Raw genomic sequence first — 24707 nt, 5'->3', positions numbered from 1 at the left:
AAGTAAAAGAAAAATAAGTGGGGTGTTTTACTAACATGCCCACACGTGTCTTCCAAATTTCGTGGCAAACTTCAAACTCAGAGGAATTTTGTACGAAAGACGCAATAGGAGGAGCACATAATATTGCCTGCAGTAATACATGGGGCCTTTAACTAGTAAGGAAATAAAAAGAAGAAGAATTAAGGTGAAATGTCTTCGGCTCTTTTAAGTTTCCGCACGTCGTAAAAGACCGACAATTCTCATTAACATTCGTGCTATTTCTTGACTTTCTGTAGAAGAACTTCCGGAAACAGACTTTCATTAGGGAAGACGAGAAGTTTCTTTCGCTCAATCTCCATCTTCTCGGAACGTGAGGAAATTGCGGGGCTAATCTTTGACGATTGCCTGTTAAAATCAATTATGAAAGCCTTGGGCTTACGTTTCTGTGTGTGTTCTGATTTTCTTTTTCCAGAGTTCAATCTTAGCTTTAATATCCTTCTTATAACTCGTCTTACCTCTAACCTGATTTCTTTTCAATCTCCATTTTTATAAACACACACACACACAATATATATATATATATATATATATATATATATATATATATATATATAGATATAGATATATATAGATATAGATATAGATATATATATATATATATATATATATATATATATATATATATATATATATATATATATATATATATATATATATATATTATTAAGCAGTATTACAGCTGCAGTCCTCATTTTCCTCATCGTACAATTGTGTACCAAAGAAAGGAAATTGAAACTGCCTACAAGATGGAAGGATAAAATCTCTTGTAGTGCATTCTGTAAAAGGGTAAACAACGAACAATTCTTTATCTCAAATTATCTACTAAAAGTTTGCATCTTATTATAGTCTATAATAATTACCAATCTTTATAGCTCTATTTATTGTAATAGTAGCTCTTATTATTAAGGCTTGAATCCAACATTTTCTTGCTTGGGAGGAAGTTTGGGGTCTTGTAAATTTGGGGGGGGGGGGAATACGCAACTCCATAGAAACTGGTTCTAATTGAAATTATATGAAGTGATTATATATATATATATATATATATATATATATATATATATATATATATATATATATATATATATATATGAGGGAATCGGACGAACATAATGGTAAAATACACTTCCCTTAAAATTGTGTTATTAGATGGAATGGGTTGGGATCAAACCACAGAACAGTGTGTAGGTAGTTTAATTTCAGAAATGTGCCTGCATATGGCAGAGAAAACATGTATGGTATGTATCATTACATTGCATTGCACAGGAATTTCAAACTTTGTGTTCCAATTTACTCGAAAGCTAGAAAATGTGACATACCATTGTCTTCCTCCGAGCTGCTCATATATACAAGTATTTTTTTTAAAAAGTTTGGTTTACGAAACCTCCTTTATATATTTACTGTCTCTGTGTGTTCGTTCGTCTGTCCGGGAGACAAAAATCTTAAGAACTCCTTAATGGATCCCCACCAATTTTGGCCAAGGTGTAGGGATGCGCACGAGACAAGTCGAGACAGAATTTTCCTGACAAAATTCGAGTCGAGACAGCTCTTCCAGTAGAGAAATATACATTTTTCGAGTCGAGACATCACTTTCACAGCATATTTTCGAGACGAGACAGTCTCTAATCTTGTCTCGTGCGCATCCCTACCAAGGTGTAGAGGATCAAATGTTAGGAATCGAATCCATTGAGTTGATTTTGAGTTTAACGCCCCTTTCAGCAGCGAAGGTATGTGAGAAGCGGACTTACTAATTAAAGTGGAATCCGCACTACATAAATTCCCGCCGGGAATCGAACTCCGTCTCCCACCCATATGCGTGTACGCGAACCGTTTAGCCACGAATGAGCTCGAATCGAATTCGTTAATGGAAGTGATCCATCCAGTCGACCTGAAGGTATGCCCCCATTTATTTACATATTTAGTTATTATATATGGATTGCTCCTTGGTAGTATGCAACCTATGTCTAAAGTCATGTTGGTTCCATACCACTCAGTTACTTTCCATATTCTAACCAAACTCCTTCACGTGGCATACATATGGCACTGTTATATTTTTTCATTGCTGTCACTACGTTTGTCTAAAGAAATAACCTAAGCCTTCGCAAACACATTTAATGACACCTAGTGTGCAGCAAAGTTTTAATTATCAACTGTTGACACATCTTTCCACAAATATTCCCCTAAATTAAATAGGTTACCAACTCATAAGGATTTATTGTAATATTTAAAGTGAAAATTACGAAAAATGTATTTTATCAGGTGTCATTTACACATTTTTCACTAAGTTTATTTTTTTATGATTATTATTTCAATACGTAAGTACAAATTATGATTAATATCAGGTGTTAGATCTTCTTTGCAATTTTAAGTGCTTTATGTGCAATGAATTGTTTATGTATAGTCTTTTTTAAAATTTTTATTACATGGTGAAAGTTCGTTAATTCAAATTGATACAAAAGGTAATTTACAGTAGGCTGGTAATTTTAAATGTGATAATTAATTTTAGTTATTTTCAACAATCAGCTAACGACCATAGTAACAGATGTGCAGACATTTTAATTTAGTTTCTTTGTCAGTGTGTGAAGATAAACTCACTTTTCAAGGTAAATATGGATTAATTTGAAATATGTTTCTTTTTGTAGCTATGACCAAAACTACTGTTATATTTCCAGATTTTTTTTTTAAAGTAGTATAATATATTCCTGCTTCTATTGTAGATTATCTTACTAGCAAGGCTGATTTCCGTTAGTATAGTTAACTGGTACCTTCTATATCAGTTATTTTCAACTTAGTCAAGGTGTCTACTAGAAGTTTGTTCTTAAATTCCAGGCTTTTTCCACGTCTTTTCAGTTCTATTTATATTATTTTCCAGTTCTCCAATATCTTTACTATTAATATCCCCTACTAGAAGACCAGTTGAGAAAAATGTGCAGTAACTGACAGAAGCAAGCAGAATTCTCACCTTTAATTAACGTGTGATTCATATCCCTTGATAATATTAACTTTTTAATATTTTGTGTTTATTACGTGAAGAAGTTATAAAAGTTGTTAATAATGCTCTGTAATGTCAGGTTGTGCTGCCCTTCTCCGTAAACCAGGGCAGATCCAGGACGGACTTCTGGGGCAGGGGGGGTCTGTAATACTGCTACTTAGAGCTATTTTTAAGAGCTCCAAACTCTGGGATCGGTTTTATTCATATATAAAGTAAGAAATTTCCTCTTCTGGGGGGCAATTGCCCCAGTTGCCCCCTGGATCCGCCCCTGCCGTAAACCACAATGAGAAAAAGGAAACAGGCGTTGAGACCAGTTGTGACAGACAAAAGCTAAAGCAACGATAGTGTAGTTGATAATTTTGTAGGCATTATTACTCGTGGATCTAGGCCCGCATTATGCACAAGCCAGGAGAAGGTGGCAAACAAGGGCGCCCATGTTATGGTTTCCAAGGGGTGGCATGTATAAGTGACGTTTCAAAAATAGTTTCAAATTTTGCTGTAACTAATGTAAAAATTCTATTGGATTTTCGATATTCTGAAGTACAATTTCCTCTAGGGGGGCCGAGAGCCCCACCTTGCCCCCCTGATGGGCGCCCTTGGTGGCAAATATCCAGGAACGGTATATAGGGCTATTTAAAACTCAAGATTGAGGTACAAGCTATGCGGGGGGAAGGGGCATCCCAGAAAAGACAAATTTAAGGAAAATCTATATTAAAAACAATATTCATACCACAGCGCGACCGGGTTTTCTCGTACGAAACTCCTGACGCTAGTAAAACTATAATGTTCCGCTTCTGCTTTTGTCTGCGTATAACTAAATACCAAAATTTTCTTGATACCAGTTTCGTAGGGGCGACATTTTATTTTAATGGCCCGGGGGGGGGCGGAAAAAAATGTTAAATACGGCCCTTCGTGGATCTAATACTATCTTACACTGGAAACATTTGCTTTATTCCATTTCCCTAACTCATGTCCGTATTCTGCTCTGCCTGTTATTTCTATCCTTCCTCCAATAGTAAGCGTGTCCTGTTACGTCATACATTGGACAGTTGGAAACGCGTCTTCTCTATCACATTTAGGAATGAGTTTTTAGATTAATCAAAAATAATTTCTTATCGTAAAGATTTTGGAGCGATATTATCTGCTTATTAACAGTATCCTGCTGTAAAATAGCAAGTGGAGTCCCAGACACGGGACACCTGGGTTCAATTCCCGGTGGGAACTCATATGCTTCGAATCCCACGTTTAGCTGTAGGTCCACGTCTCATATATCCTGTTGCAGAATGGGACGCCAAACTATAAATCAGCCAATCAATGAACCAAAATAGTTCTAAAAGTAAAAGTTATTTGGAAAACTTCAAAAAAGAATAACATAATAAATGTTCTTCCACACTTAATGTTATTTGTGTATTAGAATGGAACTTCTTTTATTTTTAGAAACTTACTCAGACGAAAGTAAATTGAATTGACAATTTTAGAAAGAAAAGATCAGTTTACAAGATTTTCTAGCAGAATGATACATGTCATAGAATGATTGATACATATTATACAGTGCTTTCGAAGGTTGTATTCAGTGGCGTATTTACGATTGTGTTTCGGGGGGGGATTTGCCTGAAAATGTGAAAATTCTGCAAGATATTTCATAAACTTTACTATAGTAAGATTTCGGGTGGCTTAAGCCCGGAAGCCTCCCCTAAATACGCCACTGGTTGTATTTGTACATAGGGTCATACTATGATTTTTCCTCTAGTTCTTCTTCATTATTTATATAAGATTTCATTTGCTGTTTTGCGCAATGTTGCCAAAAAAAAAAAAAAAAAGCACTACTTTCCGAACTTCCCGACAAGATATTGACATCACGTGTTTTTCTTTGTCATGTGAACAAACAGTTTCTAATAGGTGGGAATTAATTTTAAAAGTTTCGGAATTGTAGGCCTCAAAAATATAGGACGAACACAGCATTATCATCTCAGTTGTGGAATGTATGTATTGAGTTTCCATCCAAATTGTAAACATTCAAAGGCTGCATATAAAAGACTTTGAATTGTTCACTTACGTATCGTAGTCCGCTCTTCCACCAACGGTTGTTTTCTAGGTGACAAACAGCTCTCTTTAAAATTGCCCGACAGCACTATTTCCTCTGAATAAGACTTCTTTTCAAGTATACTGTACATATTTCATATCTATCGGGACAGAGATATAAAACTATGCTACCTTAGGAGAAGGAAGATAGTATTTCAAAAGTAGAAAGCACAATACAGTAATCTATTTTGAATCTTCATTTGGTGTCAGCCAAGAGAATACCAGGTCTCGGTCCTAGCTTCTATTTGTCTATAGAATGCAAGCAGTTATTTGGCTATGTGATTGGACGCTTGCCCTGATGCTATTCTAGCCGGTTCTTATCCTCTCCATACAATGTGGGGATTTCCTTGTAAATATTTATCAAGAAATGTTACTGATAATACATAGCATTTATTTTCACATTGTTAGCAACGCGACTTACCTTTAATATTCTCCTCTAATAAAATCCAGCCTCAACCATGAAACCTCATAGATAACTGGCACTGACTAACCAGACTGCAATATCATTTTGCTTGTATTCTTCTACATGTAATTGCTCTAGCCTTTCCACATTCGGTTAGATATATCCATGCCTTGTCTACGACGACTAACAAACCAGTTTTTTTTTTTTTTCAGTTCGTTTATGTTGCCCGACATGACTGACTTTCAGGGCACGAACATTTGCCTTACGGGCCAAATGACCACCTTAAGCTGTACGTGAACTTTTGTAAATGGTGTGGTAATTGATTGGTTGTGATGCGCAGTTCCGGGTGGCCATAGCACAGTGTCGGACGCTTCGTGCAACCGATAAGGTGAAAACGTTGAACGTATGATTCAAAATGTGTTAAAATCGGCAAATATGAATCGCCATCTAGATGTGTGCAGTTCTTTGAGTACGATGAATAGCTGGGAAAGTTTGCTGTATCGAACTATCATTTCAGATAAAAGATAGATCTGATATGACTATCGTAAAAGATGACAGTGGTTGGATAGTGATCAACGTTCAGGACGATTTCCTAAACCACCTCTGCACTCAGAAAATGGTTGTTGCTGGTTTCATGATCTATGGTGAGAGTAATCCATCATGTTTTTCTCAGGCGAGATGAAACCATCAACGCAGATCATTATAGTGTTGAACTCCATAAAATGCACTGCAAACATCGATCAATGATCAACAGAAATAGTGTCTTAATGCTGCATTGCATTGCTGTCACGCAAAGGGCAGTACAGGCTCTCTGTGAGTTGAAGTATGAAATCCTTCTTCATCCACTAGCTATACACTTCCAATCTTCCTCACTGACTCCAACCTCTTCCGTTATTTCAATTAATTTCTTTGAAGGGAAAACCTTCCTTGATTGATTTTGCGGTGTAATAGTCGCAGGCCCGTATCCAGGGGGTCTAGGGGGGCGGGCCCCTCCTAAATTTTTGCTGGCCCCCTAAAAGTTTTACAGTAGGCTTGCAAAAGAACTATAATATGGTGATGAACTATCATATGGTTGGATCGCCCCCCTTAACTTCAGCCGGGCCCCCCCTAAGTTTTAGGGCTGGCTACGGGCCTGAATAGTCGGTCGAGGACCTCTTCGCGTCGCAGACTCGAGACTTCTTTCGACACAAAATCCAATCGTTCAGTGAGTCAGAGTAAAAATATGTGATTGCAAAGACCATTGTTTTGAGTAACCAGATATGGTAGTTTCTTCCTTCCTTCCTTTTCTTTTTCCTTTGGAAATGACGCACTTGGATTTCCTTTGGAATCCCTTTGGTTCGGATATTTCATTCACATCTATCTATGATATTTCATTATCATCGGCTTCATTTCTAAATTGGAGAACGCAGGACCAAAAGACTAATCTCAGATTCGTTTTCAAGAGCTGGAAAGCTACAACCACATGTTTAAGTGCTATCTCCTAAGTGATACTTAAACTGCTACGTGTTTAAGCGCTGAATGCTTGGAGATTATTGAATGGACGCTCTCACACTCCACATTTTCCGGCATTGTTATGATCCGGATTTTTTCTCAATGCAGAACCTGTTGCTCTAAAGATTAATACCCAAACTTGAATAGTTTCTCTATCCGGAACAAAATAATGTAAGCCAAGTCCGAACTGCATGCGAAATGCCCGCTGAGTAGTTAGTAATCACGGAACCACCATTACGAATATATTCCTCCACAACAAATGCACAATACTCACCGCGTCACTCCATTGCGACTACTGAAAATGCCACGTATACTGCTATCGATCGATACCCTCTCCGCCGCCGTATCCCCACCACAATTCACAAAGCGCCCTCTCCAAATACGGGAGGTATTTTTGCCGGACCCTGTAGAATGAAAGCACAAAACATCAAATTTAAATTTTGTTCACCAGTGTAAAACAAGGTATATTTTTTCAACCTTTGTTAAACCACCAGAAGAGAACCACGTGAGTTGACGAAACTTCATGGAATGTCCCCCACTTCCTACCCGATAAACAGGCTTCCATTCAATCATGATACAGTAGCGAGCTTGAAAACTAGTCGACCGCAATCGAAGCGCCCGCTAAGTGTGTAGTACGTGATGTAATTCGATTTCTCCAGGCGGAAAAGTAAATACATCCCCAATTCATCGTAGAATGAGTGTGGATTACAGCGGAACTTACAAGTAATGGCTGTGTGCACGACTGCTGCAGAGAGTGTACAAAAGGGAACTTCATAATTGATGGCTGTGTGCACGACTGTTGCCGGAACCTTAAAGAAGGAAACTTTACAAGTGAGGCGATTTCACTCGGTACGTTTTAAAGCTCGCTAGTACACAATGCTCTGACGATAGTCTCTCTGTCGGTGTGCAGGGTGAGCAACGTTTAATGAACAGTTTTGCCATCTTCGGGGTTGTATGCTGCTGGTGGCTTGGCAAAGGTTGAAAAAACGTCTCGTACCTTGAATCAGCGAAGAGTTATATATTATGTTTCACCACAATTATCTTTTCCACTTTGTTTATACCGTATTGCTAGTCTGTCTGCCTTCATTGGATGTATCTTACCCTCCACACTGACAGACAGACATACTTTATCTCAAATCATTGTTGACTAGCGAGCTTTAAAACATATCAAGTGAAATCGAATTCCCCACCAAATATTATTCGATTTCTCCAAGCCCTTATCTTGAAATATCAGGAAACTCAGCAGACAGTTCAGAAATTGTAATTTACGGCTTTTTTCAACTTCATAATTCACGCGTTCAGTAAAGTCGTAAGCCGCCGTTTTCCACGCTTGGCCACTCTTGTCTTACATATTGGTAACTCCTTCTCTAACTGAGCTCCTTCGTAAGTGGTTAGCGTACGCGCCTATGGCGTGGGAGACCATATTCGATTCCCGACGAGAGCTCATGTGGTTCGGATTCCACGTTAATCAGTAGGTCCCTCTCATATAGCCTCGCTGCTGAAAGGGGAGTTAAACTCAAAATCAACTCAACTCCTTCTCTAACTCACCGGTGTGCTACCTGCTTTGTTTATGCTATTTGAAAGAGTTGCTAAAACCAGTATATATTATAAAACTATTTCTTTCTGCCAAGTATATACGAGATAAAATTTTATATTTCAATACCTTAATGTACAGACTAGCTTTACGTGGTAAATAAATGTTAGTTCCATTCCATATTATTAGACCCTAAATGTTTCGGTAGAGCGACGACCGTGCTATACTGACACAAAGTGTTACTGAAGTACTTTTTGTTACTTGCTCATCTTGGGTTGTTATATGTGACACTAAAAGTAACGTAAATTACAAGAAAAGAATAAAGAAAAGTATTCCCAACTGACACCTTTGCCATCTGGTGTACAAATTACAAAAGATAGAAGGAGAGGGAAAGATCAAGGGTTTTTAAAAAATGACAGTGAAATGGGAGGTGATCTGACAAGAGGTCAGTTCTGAGGCCCAAAATTTATGATCCGCCATTTAACTCGGAAATTGTCCTTTGAGTGCCGCAGCAAATGTAAATCTCAAGAATGGTCTCCTATAATGAATCTGATTTCAGCACTTTTTCTCCTTTCACAGATGTCTCGTAAAAAAGAAAAAGAGAGATACATGATTGATTCACAACAATAAAAAATCTTTTTTTCCTTACAGTATGAGAAAAGCTAGATTTTCCTTTCTTTCCTATTCCGACTTGCTTGTGTGTTGAAACTGAATTTTTCATCAGTTTTATGGTCACTTTTAAGACAGAATGGAGACTTCCTTAGTCGTGTTTTGGTAGGAAATAACATAAATAAAAACAAGATAACCTTTGAAATGTATTATTTAATTTGTACTTTTCAATATACTGCGAGCAGTAGTCGTATAATGTTTAACGAAAACCGTAGGATAATAATTCTCCAATATTACTACGTTTATGTGAATGAAATATCCGCCCCAAGTCTGTCATTTCCAAAGGCAAAATAAATAAAAAAAAAAAAAAAAAGTAAAACTACAATACCGGTTAATCAAAATAGTCGCCATCTGCAACCACATACTTTTGCTATTGCTCAGCGAACAATTGGATTCCGTAGCAAAAGAAGTCTGGAACTGCGACGCAGTGATGCCAACCTGAAATTCTATTAAATCCCAGGCAAAAAATTCCATTTTGCATCTGAATTTCGCCCGTTCTATTATTAATAATAATAATAAATATATGAAAATTAATCTTATGTGTGTCGTGCGTTACTTCAGTGTGTGGCTGAATTATCAATAAATTTCGATAAAATAAATGGTGAATAATTAGTTTTCTTAATCGAGAACGGGTATATTTTGTTATGTCGTCAGAAAAGCGGTGACTCCATCACATCTTTCTGATCTGAATGATACCAGAAAAGTTTTATTCTCCCTACATTTCATGTGGAACATTTGGAAATCGATTGATTGATTCTCGTTTGGTACTTGTATTTTATTTTCTCTCCTTCATCCCTTCATCGTTCTGTTTTCTTCCCTCTTTAAATACCGGGGCAAAAATTTCGTTACTTGATTTTTAAGAATTGCATATCACTAAGTCACTACTCATGCTGATAACAAACAAGACTTCAGACTAAAAGTTGACAACACTAACACGCTTATTGATGACTCTTTATGTCTATTTCCCGTTTGTAGAGAATTCCGTTGGTGTGGACTATACATATAGTAAAAAGTCGACTATATATTTTACCAATCTCCACGAAAATTCGCTTTATCGCATTCCGAATAATTGTCAAAAAATCCCACAAAATTAGATATTCCTCACAGGTTGGCATCACTGACCGCACGTTGCACCTCCTAAATTCAGGCAAAGTCTTCCCATCCAAGAACAGATGGAGGTGCCGGAAGAACTCAGTGGGATACGTGAGTATCAAAGAAATACGTGAATAAGGAATGGTTTTATACCACAACTCATAGAGAGCTTGCAACGTGTTTTGCGTGACACGTGGGAATGCAACATGAGATCTCATTATTGTGTTGCTGGGGACAAGTTTGCGGTGCATCTCACGGAGATAAGCACTGTAACGATCTGCATTGATGGTTTCACCTTGCCTTAGTACCCGGCTATTTGAGGCGATCGCAAAGCGTATTTATTGCTCATGCGTACTCTTGGAATACGCTGACCATGTATTTAAATGTAGATGGCTAATCGTAAACGCGAAAGCAATAAAATCGCTGAGAAAACGTCAGCTCGAGCGTATTTGGTGCGGGTCGGAACAATAGACCGCCTGCTGTTTAAAAGATTTCAAAAGGAAGGAAAAAAGGAAAGACGTGTTGCCAGGCAAAGGGATTGTAGCAAGAAACAGCTGCTTGGAAGATGGTTTGTGCAAAGTATTAGAACTCTGCTATTACACACCTGGACCTGGCATAAAGACCTGGAAACCCTGACTGGCTCACAGTATGATTTACACATCTGGTGAAAGTAAAGTTACTGAATAGTCACTTTGGTCGCGTTCGCTACAGGGGGTAACGCTTACTCAAATAGCCTAAGACTTAAAAAGACACGTTGGATCACTCCCACCATAGATAATACCAGGACATCATACCAGCACAACACCTTCTCTGCATGGAAGGGTGGTTTAAGGAAACCGGCCTGGTCGTTGACCACAATCTAACTATTGACCTAGCCGTTAATGATTGTCATAGCTGACCCATTTTCAACTGAGGTAACAATCTAATACAGGAAACTTTCCTGATTGATTCTTACACACAATTAGACAGCGATTCTTGTTGGTCGATAGGGATGCGCACAAGACGAGACGGAACAGAATTTTCCTGACAAAATTCGAGACCAGACATAGTTTTTCCAATAGAGAAATATAGATTTTTCGAGACGAGCTTTCACTTTTACAGCACAGTTTCGACACGAGATAGCTTCAAATCTTGTCTCGTGCGCGTCCCCATTGGCCGGTGTCAGCTTATGTAGTATCCATGACTCCCAATTTTCCTATTAGCGACTACACGAAGCCAATGAACGGATTGGTATGGTTTAGCCTAACTCGTCTGTAATGGCATGAACATTTTTCCGAGGGTTACCTCTACTCTTTTCCTCATTAGTTTATAATGCTTTGCCACCGGGCTTAAATTTGACAAACCAACGCCCAATGATCCATTCATTTGCCACTTATAGCTCAAATATACTGTTAATGTTTTCGGCAATATAGTGTGCAGAATGTTCCAGTTTGAATTCATAAATATTACTCACCACTGTGTGTTCTATATTGTGTACTTTCATTGTACCCTGTTCAACAATGCACTGCTCCTTAACCTGGCAAGGGCTGTCTGGACACCTGAACCTGTTTGCTGAACTTGTCAGAATTTTTGACAGACGATTGACCTGAGTTATTCCTGAGTTGTGTTGCTGAGGAGTTGTGCACCAACCTAATCATAGCATGATTTAACGAAAAAGAAATTGTCCTAAGACTCGGATAGATCCCAATTGCCTCTTGCCTCATGATGTTTGATTTACACGAAACGTTCTGCGCGTTATCTTTCCCCAATGTGTTAAGGTAATTTATAAACGAACTTAGTTACTTAATTTCTTAGCTCTGAAAGATACAAGTTCAACTATATTACTTTAAAACAGTATTTTATATTATATTCCTTGTTTCTAAGAAAATTAATTGGATTTTCTTCTGGTTCTTTCAGAAAATATTTTTCGAGGAATCATCAGGACTCGATAATCCGCAGAAATGAGCTACAAACCAGCTTGTAGTCGAACTGAAATGATTTGGTAAGCACGAAATACGTATTTTCTTCTTTATATGTTTAACTAAAATTACTCTTTTTATTATGCATAATGGATTTTCCTTTGTTTTCCGATAAAACTTTGATATTAATTCAGTTAAAAGCAATTTTTTTCTTTCTTCTTTACTAATTTATCTTCATATTTTAACAACACATCATTGAACATTCTTTTGCCTCAATCATAATCTAACTTCTCTGTACGTTGTTCTGTAACATTGTTTTTTAATAGACAAAAGTATTCATCGGCTACAGACAGGGGTTCATTAAGGCTTTTGGGGCCCTGGAGCCGACTATTTCAAGGGGGCCCTATGTTACGATTAATGCCAGTGCATAAATTTTCTTTGCTGCCTTCCACAGCCTCATAGGCTTGCCGAAACACCGAGAACTATGCTGTAATATTTTAATATACTCAAAGTTTACAATAATTAGTTTCATTATATTCATAACACACAAATGCCAAATAGAAGCCAAATGAACAACAGTCCCTGTAAAAACACTAATAGAGCAAAGGAGATTTGGAAAACCTCATAGATTTGCTCTAAGTAATGACAGAGATATTTCAAAGAAATTGTTACCACAAGCTAATAATTTGGTTTGTAATACAGGGCCAAAATAGCTCACTCCCTCACAAAACGCTGGTGGAAGAAGACGACTTAACACTAGCGATTCCGCGAGCGTAGCGAGAAAAAAAACACGGGCCTATAATATAAGTTGAATTGCTATGTTTTAGTATTAAAGAGAGGTATTTTTGGGGGGTCCCTAAGCCTGGGGGCCCCGGAGCCTGCGCTCCATTTGCTCCGCCCTTAATCCACTCCTGGCTACAAACACAAAAGATCAGAATCCTATGCTGTACCAAATGAATTCAGTCAAGATTGTTCTTATTCCCTATCTACAATAGAAAAAATGAAGGAATTATTAACACTTTTGACCAGAGTATATACACTTATTTATTAAAACTAAGATATAGGTCTATTGTAACGGTTTCGACAATTTAAAGTTATCTTCATCAGACACTAACTCTGATGAAGATAACGTTAAGTTGTCGAAACCGTTACACTATATTTTATTTTAATAAATAAGTGTAGGTCTATATACTGTGGTCAGAAGTGTTAATTATTCCTTTAGTGAGATCCAGAGTCGTGATAGAGTTGCGTGCAAAAAATAAATTAGTGGTTATTATTATTATTATTATAGAAATTATAATAATAACTCATATTTTAGAATTCCAAAATTGTCAGAAATTGTTCTACCAGTGAACAGAAGATATCTAGAATGCATCCTAATAGTGATTAATATTAACTGCCTAAAGAATGTTCAAAATGTACCCTAACTTCTGATTCATTCAATGAATACACTGCCTGAAACGACTTATAAATATGTAAATGGTTATGTGTAAAATAGCCTTGCAAGTTGTAGCTGCCCATGTATTCATTGGACATTTCAGGAACATTTAGGGCAAGGAGTTCAGGTTCATTTAAGGCAATTGCTATTAATCACTGTTAGAATGCCTTCTAGACATTTTAGTTCGCAAATAGAACACTTCAGAACATTTTTGGATACGCTTTTCTACAATATGTCCAAATCATTCAAAGATTGATTTATTTTTTGCAGTGTAAGATTCACGTATATATGACTCTCTTATCTGATTCTTGGTTTGTCCAAATGTCCCTTTAATATAGATTTTTCAACTAGATCCAAGGGCGCCGATTTCTCTGTAAATTTGGGGGGCCCATTCAGATGCAAAAGGTATATATATTAACATTTCAAGACAAATTGCACTCAAATTATGCCAAATATTGTGTATTCATAAATAAAATAGGGGGGCCCACATAAGTTTTGGGGGGCTCGGGCCCCCTCGGCCCCTCAGGATCGGCGCCCTTGACTAGATCCCGTGTGCATATCATGAAAATGACGAGTCTTATATTTGTACAGTACAACGCGATCCTATTTGTATTATTGTCTTATTACCGTTGGCATTAGCTATTTGAAAGTTCCTTTAGTAATTTCCTATAGTTACCCATTTGTTCGTCTCCTTTTGATGATTTGAACAAAATATGGAAAAAAAAAAAAAAAAGCGCATATGGATCTGTGCTTAAAAGTGAATAGTTTCGTAATTATAGGGTGCCGAAAACGTGAAAAATGAATTTTAAAGGTCCGTAGTTCCACTATGGGATCAATCGTAGTCGAGTCAAGACTGTTTGGGAGTACTTGATCACTCACCACGTACCTCTCTAAATATTGGTGTGCAAATACTGAAGCATTCTTAAACATGGATATTTGGATAGTTCACACACCAGCTCCTCAGTGATGGTCTTGACCCGACAACGATCGGTCCTCTAGTAGTGAAACTATAGACCTTTAAAATTCAATTTTCACGTTTTCGGCACACTATAACTACGAAACTATGTACTTCCAACCACAAGTCCATATTAACATTTTTTCTTATTCTGGCGTGAGGAATCTATTCCCATAATTTTGTAACACCCTGTATATGTTACACATTATTATTCGATTCGAAATCTATTACTATTGCTATTGCTATTTACATCGCATTGCAAGTAAGCGCGCACCTCAGATTAGGAAACAGTGCCTTGGAGAATACGAGGATACTAAACAACGAATACTCTTTTAACCGAAGGTCTCCATTGAGGATTCTTACTACAATCTTTTAAACATTAAATAATAATTTTATTAACTTTTTACAATTACTTTTTATTGTAAAAAACAAAAAGTACATAGTTGTCTATAAGCTTTGGTCGATACCGAAAATGGTGACAGATTGAATTCAAGTTTTTTTTTTTTTTTTTTTTTTTAAGTGTTCATGTGAATTTTTAGTGCATTGCCTAACACTATTCTTATATCGTTCAGATAAAACGGTACATCCTATCTAGGTACGTAAAATACTTTAAGTATAGTAATTGTTGTAAAGTGTTCCATTCAACATTCATTCTACATCCGCTGGGTTTAAAACAATGAGGAAAAGCCTACATAGATTCAGAAGCACTATCTTTTGCCGTGAGTTTAATGGTGGGACTCGACAGTCATGTTTAGTAACTAAGTGGCTGAAGCGAAGACTGTCAATGTGTGAATATTACGTGAATTGAGGAAACCTGCTTCCACTATGTTCTCTGTCCATTTTCCCCCCACATTTTGAGGGAATGGAAATGTAGCATCAATATTTCATGCCTCTTGTCGTCATGGAGATTCCATATAGGAGACAGTTATGCTTACTGCTTCTCTATTTTCGTTATTCTTTTTCCTCCCTTACTTTGATGTACGCTTGAAGAGTCATATTCTATATTTTCCTTGAATGTTTCTTCTGATTGGGCATCTAAAAATAAATATTCTTAGAAAAGATATTTGTTCTGTTTCATTGTCATTGCGTAGTTTGACTATTATTATTATTATTATTATTATTATTATTATTATTATTATTATTATTATTATTATTATTATTATTATTATTATTATTATTATTATTAAGTTTGCCTTTCGGCAGGTTTTGAAACTAATTAGGATTTTTTTTAAATTTAAATTTGGGCCTGGAAATGTTTCTTCCACTTTTGTTGATCTTCAGCTTCCTCTTTTAACTCCCAATATTTTCTCCTATCTTTCAAATCATCGATCAGCTGTGTTCTTCTTCTTCCTGTTCCTTGCTTCCCTTCCATCTTTCCTTCTATGGTGGTGTGAAGAAGACAATTTCTTCGCAAGACGTGTCCAATCCAATTGGCCTTTCTACGAAGAATGGTGGCTAAAAGTGTCCTTTTCTCTCCTATCCGTTTTAAAACATCTTCGTTTGTTGCTCTCTCTGTCCATTTTATCTTCTCCATCTTCCTCCAACACCACATTTCGAAGCTCTCTAAATATTTCTTCTCTAACTTCGTAATGTCCAAGTCTCTGAACTATACAGTCCAATGCTCCATATATAACACTTGAGCAATTTCTTAAATCTAATATTGAGCCTGCTAGTTAAGAGTGATATTTTCTTGTTGACTGCTTCTTTAGCTATGGCAATTCTTGACCATGCCCCAACTTAAAAATAGGAACTTCTCTTAATGGTAATGTACGAAGTGCAGATCAAGAAAGAAACAAAGAAAGAAAAGGGCTGATTGGTTATTGCAAAGGAGAAAAGTGTTATTGTTGATTTTATACAAGTACGCCCCTTGGCTATTTTTCTACATAGTCACCATGAAGCTCCAAGTATTTTTTGGCAAAGTGACAAAGCTTCCGGAGACCCTCTGTGTAGAAATCTACCGCCAATAAACCTCAGCCAGTCGATAACTAGTTTCTGAAGAAACTTCACTGCTATTGAAACGGGAACCAAACCACAACCCGTTTAAAAGAAGCAACAAAACAAGCAATCAGTAAATAATCAATCACTATGAGCAAGTCGAAACTGTATGTGGGTAATTAAAATGTTCTTATCGGAATTTTTGAATTGTCTCAATAGCACCGTCAACTGTGTGGGGCCAGGCGTTGTCATGAATTAGAAGAATTTCAGACCGGAATATTTCTCTTCGCCTAAGTGAAACTAGGATGCTAGTAGCCGAATTTTTGTTTTTTTCTAAAAATGAACCCGCTTTTAAGAAATCCTTTGGGTTACTACCAACCGAGCACTACTCAGTGAAGCCATACTTTGCTCTTTTAACCTATTTATGGGCCACTAGTCATCAAGAAAATTGACAAAAATATTTTTAACCAATTCATTCGATTAATTAAATCTCTTAAAAACGGTGTGTTCTGGGTCGAATCTGTAAAAAAAAAAAAAAAAAAAAAAAAAAAAACTGAAGCAACATAAAAGAAACCTACGTACCAAATTTCAATCAAATCGGTCCGTTTGGGAGGTCTCGTGGTGTGTTGAAATGATCGAAGTGTTTCCATTATTCCATTCTTAGTAGAGAAGCCAGAAGTGGCATAATTTCCCGCAAAAACATGACCTTAACTACCTACGTGGCCAAGCATGTTAAGGCGTTATCCTACTAACCTATGGGGCAGTGATTCGAGTCGTGTCAATCCCATCCAATCGTTTTTCTTAATAACCTGTATTTACTTGATTAATAATCCTCTAGGTTGAATTATCCAATTGCTCGACTAAATGAGCAAAGATTAACTAACTGGGCAATACTCGGTTACAGTAACAGAGAGCTCGGTGTACTATATATTGACAAAGTAACTCTGTTACTAGCAACAGAGTTTTGGCTAATTTAATCCTGCAAATTTTCTTAGTGTAGCGTCAGTTGTGTTGTTTGGCAAATGGTCGACAAATGCCCAATTACAATGAACTGTAAAAATCGGTCTTTTAAAGTAGAGCTAAAAGATGGTACATGGGAATTTTGGACTTTCCTCCAATCACCTATTACTATAAAACTTTTCTTCTTATATACAGTAGTAATAAATATTATAGTATACAAACAAAATAAAAGTTCCTGTGTAGAAGTTTAGGTGGTTTGTTGGTGAGTTTGTAGGATTTTAGAGCAACGGGAACGAAGGCTTTTGTGACCAAGTTGTTTGCAGGTACCTCTCAGAGACGAGGTGTCCTAGAGAGTTGTAGGGACTAAGGAGTTCTCAGAGATCAGACGTCATAGAAAATGGAAGTGATGATCAATCCGTGAAGACTGATGACTTATGTGGCGTTTAAACTCCTTTTATCCAGAAATGTTGCTGACTGCATTAATCCTCGTCATTTGCCGAACGTGAACGATGATTGACGACGTTTTCTGCGCCGTGATTGTCATCTGAAGTTGCACATGGTGTTGGGAGTAGGGGTGTTCGATAAGGTATTATCGAAGACCTATCGAACTTCGGGAGTGAAAATTTATCGAGTTGTCATCGGTTACTCGAAACCGTTCGAGTATTTTAAATTATCGAAGTTTCGGATATTATCGAAATTTCGAATATTATCGAAGTTTCGGGTATTATCGAAATTCGAGTATTATCGAAGTTTCGGGTATTATTGGCATTTCGAGTATTATCGAAGTTTCGGGTATTATCAACATTTCGAGTATTATCGAAGTTTCGGATATTATCGACATTTCGAGTATTATCGAAGTTTCGGGTATTATAAAAATTAGTGATGAACAGTTCGGTTCCTTCACCTCTCCAATGATTTCTTCTTGCAGCCAAACTAGTCAAACAACTTTTTTCATCTGATAAGTTATTGCAAAGTTGTATTTGTCGAAATCATGAAAAATTATTTTTCTGCCTGCCCCGTTATTGACGCAATCGGCAAAGTGACTACTAGTAGACTAGTGTTGTCTTGGATTCCAATTCCATTCGGGTAATGCATGTTTTCTCTTCCTCTTTCTCTCTTCTGACAGACTGCTTAAACCTTACAGATCTGTGGGGGAAAAACTTTTCCTTCACTACATTGCTAAGGAGAGAAGTTTTAAAATGAACACCCTGCATATATGTAATACATATTATATACAACTATGATAACCTCGAATACATCGTTTCTTTCGAACACTCCGATAATCCCGAACTTTTCTAAATATTCAAACGGCTCGACAAAGGCGATCATATTGATATATTTCTGTATTTGCTGCTTTCAAACAATTCGAGATTCTCGAACAGTTCGAGTGTCTCGAAGTTGTCTAATGTTTCTTACATTTCGAGTGCCTCGAACACTTCGAGAGTCCCGAACATTTCGGGAGTATCGATCATTTCGAGAGTCTCAAACATTTCCGGAGGTTTGAAAGTTCGATAATTCGATAAAATTAAAATTCTTTATCAATGAAACGGTTTTGAAATTTTATCGAATTGTTATCGATTACTCGATTATTGGAACAACCCTAGTTGGGAGCACATGTAGAACTTTGCAGTATGGTTAGCAGTTGCATAGCCCATTGTTTCCGAACCGTTGTGTCTCATAGGGTGTGCTGTGAAATTTTCGAATTTGGGAATAATGAAGCATTTAATAATTAGTTAATGCCATTTTTAAGACAGACTACACCAGTCAACGGCTCCATCGATAGCAACAATGCTTAGTGTTACATAGAGTCATCCCATACATAGGGGAAAAAAGTAAAACTGTAATACGAGAAATGATAAGAAAAGAACATGAGTGGAAATATACATGGTGTGTATATATACGTTCAATTTATCAGTTCTAGCATATTGGATTGTAGACTACGTGAGACGTGAACCTACATCTTAACATGCGATCCGAACCACTTGAGCACACGCTGGGGATCAAACCCAAATCTCCCGCGACTAAGGCACGTACGCTATCCACATAAGACAGCTAATGTTCTTTTTCTAACATATAGCCTTATGACCCAATTAATCTTGAATATATTTGATTATACCATACGTAACAAGATGGTACGTATGGTACGAAGCAAGTTTTCAAGAATTGCTTCGTTAAAGTAATGTAGGAAAAAACAATATAAGAGAATATATGAAACGCATATGAAACTTATTAGCTGTCACATCAGAGAGGCTTCAGAATTTTATGATTGTTTGATCACCGAGGAGAGTTAAAATCGCTTCATAATTTGTTCTATTTAAGTTTTAATTTTGCTTTCACTCACACAGTCGGATTATTGTTGCATTGTACGATCACTGACAGTACGCTTGGAATGCATTTTTCTGCAAGTATCGATTAGGAAAATCTGGCCTCAAGTTCAATTTGAGTTGAAGCTTCAGTAGGGCCTACCCGTTGAAGAACTCAGCAGTTGACAATTCCACTTGAGTCTCAAGTAGTAGTTCCAATACTCACAAGGAAAATAGTTCGATCGTTACGCGATGCTATTCAGTGGACACGAATCCATGATGGATTGTGTATTGCAATCCGAAGCCAAGCAGCCGATACCACTCGGCTATTGTGATCGGCTACCATTGAGCTATTCTGCCCTTCTGTTCTTTCTTTAAATATCGTAATTTACTTACCGCAGCAATATCCTTCCAGCTGGTCTAGTGATTGTCGCGTGTATATTTGGTGCATGTGGTCTCGGGTTCGATTCCTCTTGGGAGAGCACTGAAAAGGCCTGTCTGGTTTGCCATAAGAACCAGACTGTGTCACGTGATTAGGTCAAAAGTCACGTTGCATGCTAAATCGAGTTTGGAAATTCTAAATCCAGATGTGAGATATTGCAAGCACGTAACCTAGGCGCTCTGGGTAATTCGCAGAAAATGCGTATATTTTATCATTATTCTTGATTCTACTCGAACAACTTGACTTTTGACAATGTTCTATCCATATTTACCTTACGTGTCACATCGTTTCTAAGCTCTTCATTATGTCTTTGCAATAAGCTTTCAAGTAGCCATCTCCTCATTATATTTCTTGAGATATGTGGACGACTTCCTTTTTTTATTGAATTTTTATTGACTTTAAAGTTAATGTTTCGTGCTTTTATTTGACCATGCTCCATCCATTTTAGGATAATTTGCTTTTGGAATATAGAATCTACATAGTTTCGTCTACATTTGAGCTGAATTTCAGCCATCTCTCTCTTTTGGTTTTCGAGATAAGTGGAGGAATTATTTGCTTTACATTGATTTTCCATTGACATTAATGTTGTTTCGTGCTTTTTTTTCATTATGTTCCATCCATTTTAGGGCAATTTGCTTTCGGAATACAGAATTTACATAGTCTCTTCTACATTTGAACTGAATTGGAGCCGTCTCTCCCAAAATCTGTTCCCATCATTGCAACTGGATATGCCCTTTAAACAGATTGCGGTGGTGGATTCTACCTTAAACTGTAGATTTACATCTTGTATAGTCTTGGTGCTAAAAGGGAGTATTCGGTGCTCAGTAAATTTTAACAAACCAAGCGAAGCGAAAACTTATCGTAGCATTTCCTTTATTTGTATAAATTACAATGTGGACGCAGGATTCTGTTTAGTTTAGTTTAGTAGAATTACCACTTCGCATCTTGTATAAAATATTTGTTAAAGGGCGTCAATGAGAAACTGAAAGAAAATAAATTTTGAAGTTGAAGTTTTTTTTTTCCTGTAGATTTTATATTGTACATATTATACAAGAGAATTTGAGAGGTAATCCTGAAAGTCACTCTTGTTTTTGGTGAACACCTGTTTGTCTGGACAGTGTTTCACGGCTATAAAACTTTTATTTACAACAGCAACTTTCGACAGAGATTTTAAACAAGGAGTGGTAGATGTAGATGTACGCACACAGATTTACACTTGCAGGAACATTTTAGATTGGCTGGTTAGATGCAAGAGATTTCTTTTTTTTTTATAAAAAGAGATGGACTGGGGGAAAGAGACAGTGAAGTGGCCTCAACTGTAAGTATGTGGAATCTCTATCAGTGGAGCAGTTCAACCAATGATTTACATCCGCGTGCTTCTGTTCAATTAATGCGCTACCGAATGTTCTGCACAACAGGATATCCAACTGAGATATTTCGAATTATATCTTGCAACCATATAAGATGTTCGATCTTACAATGCTGGAATATTAACAGCACTTTCTAATCGAATTGGCGACGTAGCAATTTTGTTAGTCATTGCTTGAAAGAGGAACACAAGTAGTGTAAGAGGTACGCGACTATTCCTGAAATTGTTAGAATATTATAGTTTTCACTAGCCGCATTCTAACCCAAACGATTGCTTGATTTCCAAACAGGTATTCGAAAATTAGTCGGAACATTACTTTTTATTGGATCAAAATATCCAACATATTTCAATCAAAAATTTTCTTGTAGGGCTTATATCTGGAGAACTACATATAGTGTATCCAAACCAAAACTATCAGTTTACACAGTATGATGTGCATATTCCGTAGAAAATATGAAAGCTCGATTTAGGGGCCGTTCAAAAATTTTTGGCCCCTGATCCAATTGGCCCAAAAGATACAATATATTTCAACAAAAATCTTCTTTTAGGTCTTACATCTGGAGAACTACATACAGTAGCCAAACCCAAACTATCAGTTAACTCATTATAATGTACTTATTCTGTAGAAAATACGAAAACTCTATTTAGGGTCCGTTGAAAAATTTTATAGCCCCTGATCCAATTGGCCCAAAAGATCCAATATATTTCAACAACAATTTTCTTGTAGGTCTTATACCTGGAGAACTACATATAGTGTAGCCAAATTCAACTATCAGTTAACTTAATGTGATGTGCTTATTCCGTAGTTCAAAAATTGTCGCTCCTGATCCAAAAACTAATTATTGGTCAAGATCGCAATCTTTTCATGCATTTTTAGTTTTCCTAAAATTCTTCTTCAAATAGTCACTCGAACGATTGTTGCCTTTCCCTCTGGTCTAGTGGCTGATGCTCTCCATTTTGGTGCACGGGGTTCGGGATTCGATTCCCTATCCGAAATTGAAATTTGAATGAATTACGGTGGTTTAGATTCGATCTGAGACTCTAGGTCTACGTATCGTATAGCCAATTACAAATAAGTATTTAAATTAGCAAATAAGTATAATAGTAATTAGCATACTATTATTATTATTATTGTTTACGGTACTTACGCATTCTGTCTCCGAATTCTTTCGTTCTGAATACCAAGTTTCCTTCTCCTACGGCAACTTTTTCCCACTATGATTTCGCTTAATTTCGATCAAAAAACCGTAGTGTGAGGCAAGCAAAGAAGGTAACTCTAAGACTCCCATAAGGTAAGAAGGCAACTCTCATAAGGCAAGAGGGCTTGCCCTCGAAATCATCAACCATGTTCTTTCAACACGAATAAAATAGATATCGTCACAGAATACTTCTTTTTCTTTCTTTTCTTTTTTATATACTTATATGAGTTATCGATACTTTGATCTTAGGCTATTGATTTCAGTCTGTTGATGTGGGACCCAGAATATTGTGACACGGGTCCTTTTAGACAGGGTCCTTCCTGAGTTGTAACCTTCTTGATGCGAGAACTTTTCAACTGGGCTATTTTGATCGGAGCCATTTCGAAGCTTCTTTTGGCCCTAACTCTTTTGATGCAGTGCCATCTGACGCGCAGGACAGTTTCGACGTAGGGCTTTTATACATCTCCTCCTTCCGTCAAGTTGTGGGCTGAATTTGGATTTAAACGGGATCGGAATTATCTCAGCGACCCCGAAAACTACATGGATACTAGTATTGGTATTTTTCGATTTTCGATCATTATATATATATATATATATATATATATATATATATATATATATATATATATATATATATATATATATATATATATATATATATATATCCCTCTCCCCAAGTTGCGTTGCTGAATTTGGATTTCAACAGCATTGAAATTATCACTGTTCTTTTCAGTGAACCCGAAAACTATAGATTCGACACTAATATCCGTCATTTTCGATCATTTTTAAATATCATCCTCCCCCTCCCCTAAGTTGCACCGTCAAAGTGAAATGATGAAAACCATCCCAGGCCCGAACCTCATCTATGTTGAAAATTTAATCGAAATCGGTCGGGTGTTTCAAGAGATTAGGAGTCACAAACATAGTGACTTCAATTTTATAATATTGATTTATCACTTATTATTAGAGTTGTTAGTAGAAAGATACCTATTTTCTGAGAAAAGAATAGGTTTCGATTCTGGATCCGAAATTGATTTTACTTGAGAATATCGGTTTCACTTTTGGATCCACAACCTATTTTCTCAGAAAAATGGGTTTTGATTTCAGAACCGAAGTGATTTGTTCTGAGAATATCGGTTCTAGTACAACGAGTTTCGGTTCAGTAAGCGAAACACATTTTTTCTTTAAAAAATCGGTATCGGATCCAGAATCGACCCGCAATAGAACCCAATTGTACTTATTGGTTTCGTTACTGTTAAGAACCCTACCTCATAACCTTCTGTTCCTCGCCGGACGTGAATTTGAATGACAACGTTATACTAACTACGTATAGCGTAGTCACGTATACTGTACATTTCGAAACGCCTTACATCGTACATATACAACGTTAACCAAACACATCGGAAAGGTTAGATGCGTGTATCCCAGACAAGATACAGTTAATTTAGTTATTCTTGCTAAGTTTATTGATTTCAATAAATTTCTTGTTTATTACTGGTGTCAGGTAACCATATCTGTGTCACTATCTCATTTTGAATTATTTTACCTTCAGAGCTTTATGACCTGTGGTATCTCATTTTACCCCTCCTCTGTCAATAACCTAATTCGCACTGGCTATAAGTATTGAAATGACTATTGAATTTAGATGTACTCCTATTATAAGTAAATTTTATTATGTTGCAATGATAGTTTCCCGAAAATATTTATTTGCTGTTGTAAATATTTCAAGGATTTTGTTTACATTTTACCGAATGGTAGTTAATTCATGAGAACATAGAGACGGCAACACGAAGAGACGGTTGCGCAAGCTTGCTTTCACGTCGTTGTGAAGAGGTATCGATATTCACGCGTGAGCGTGATTGAAGTCAAATCACTTTTCCCAGACAGAGTAATTTCACGAGGACTATGG

General features: G+C 36.8%; 1 protein-coding gene across 5 annotated transcripts in view; it reads left to right on the top strand.

Annotated features, from left to right (window-relative positions):
* Positions 1-24707, top strand: part of LOC145670265 (uncharacterized) — a 325665-nt gene that overhangs the window by 209940 nt on the left and 91018 nt on the right. For all 5 annotated transcript variants that reach the window (XR_014128248.1, XM_081738687.1, XM_081738688.1 and 2 more), the window contains one exon: positions 12196-12280. The gene's annotated coding sequence lies outside the window, so the exon portion shown is untranslated. The remainder of the gene's footprint in view (positions 1-12195; positions 12281-24707) is intronic.

Source organism: Thermobia domestica, chromosome 14, assembly GCF_964235325.1.
Source record: "Thermobia domestica chromosome 14, izTheDome1.hap1.1, whole genome shotgun sequence".
NCBI lineage: Eukaryota > Metazoa > Arthropoda > Insecta > Zygentoma > Lepismatidae > Thermobia > Thermobia domestica.
Note: the sequence above shows the minus strand (reverse complement) of the source record. Positions and strands in the feature narration are given on the sequence as shown.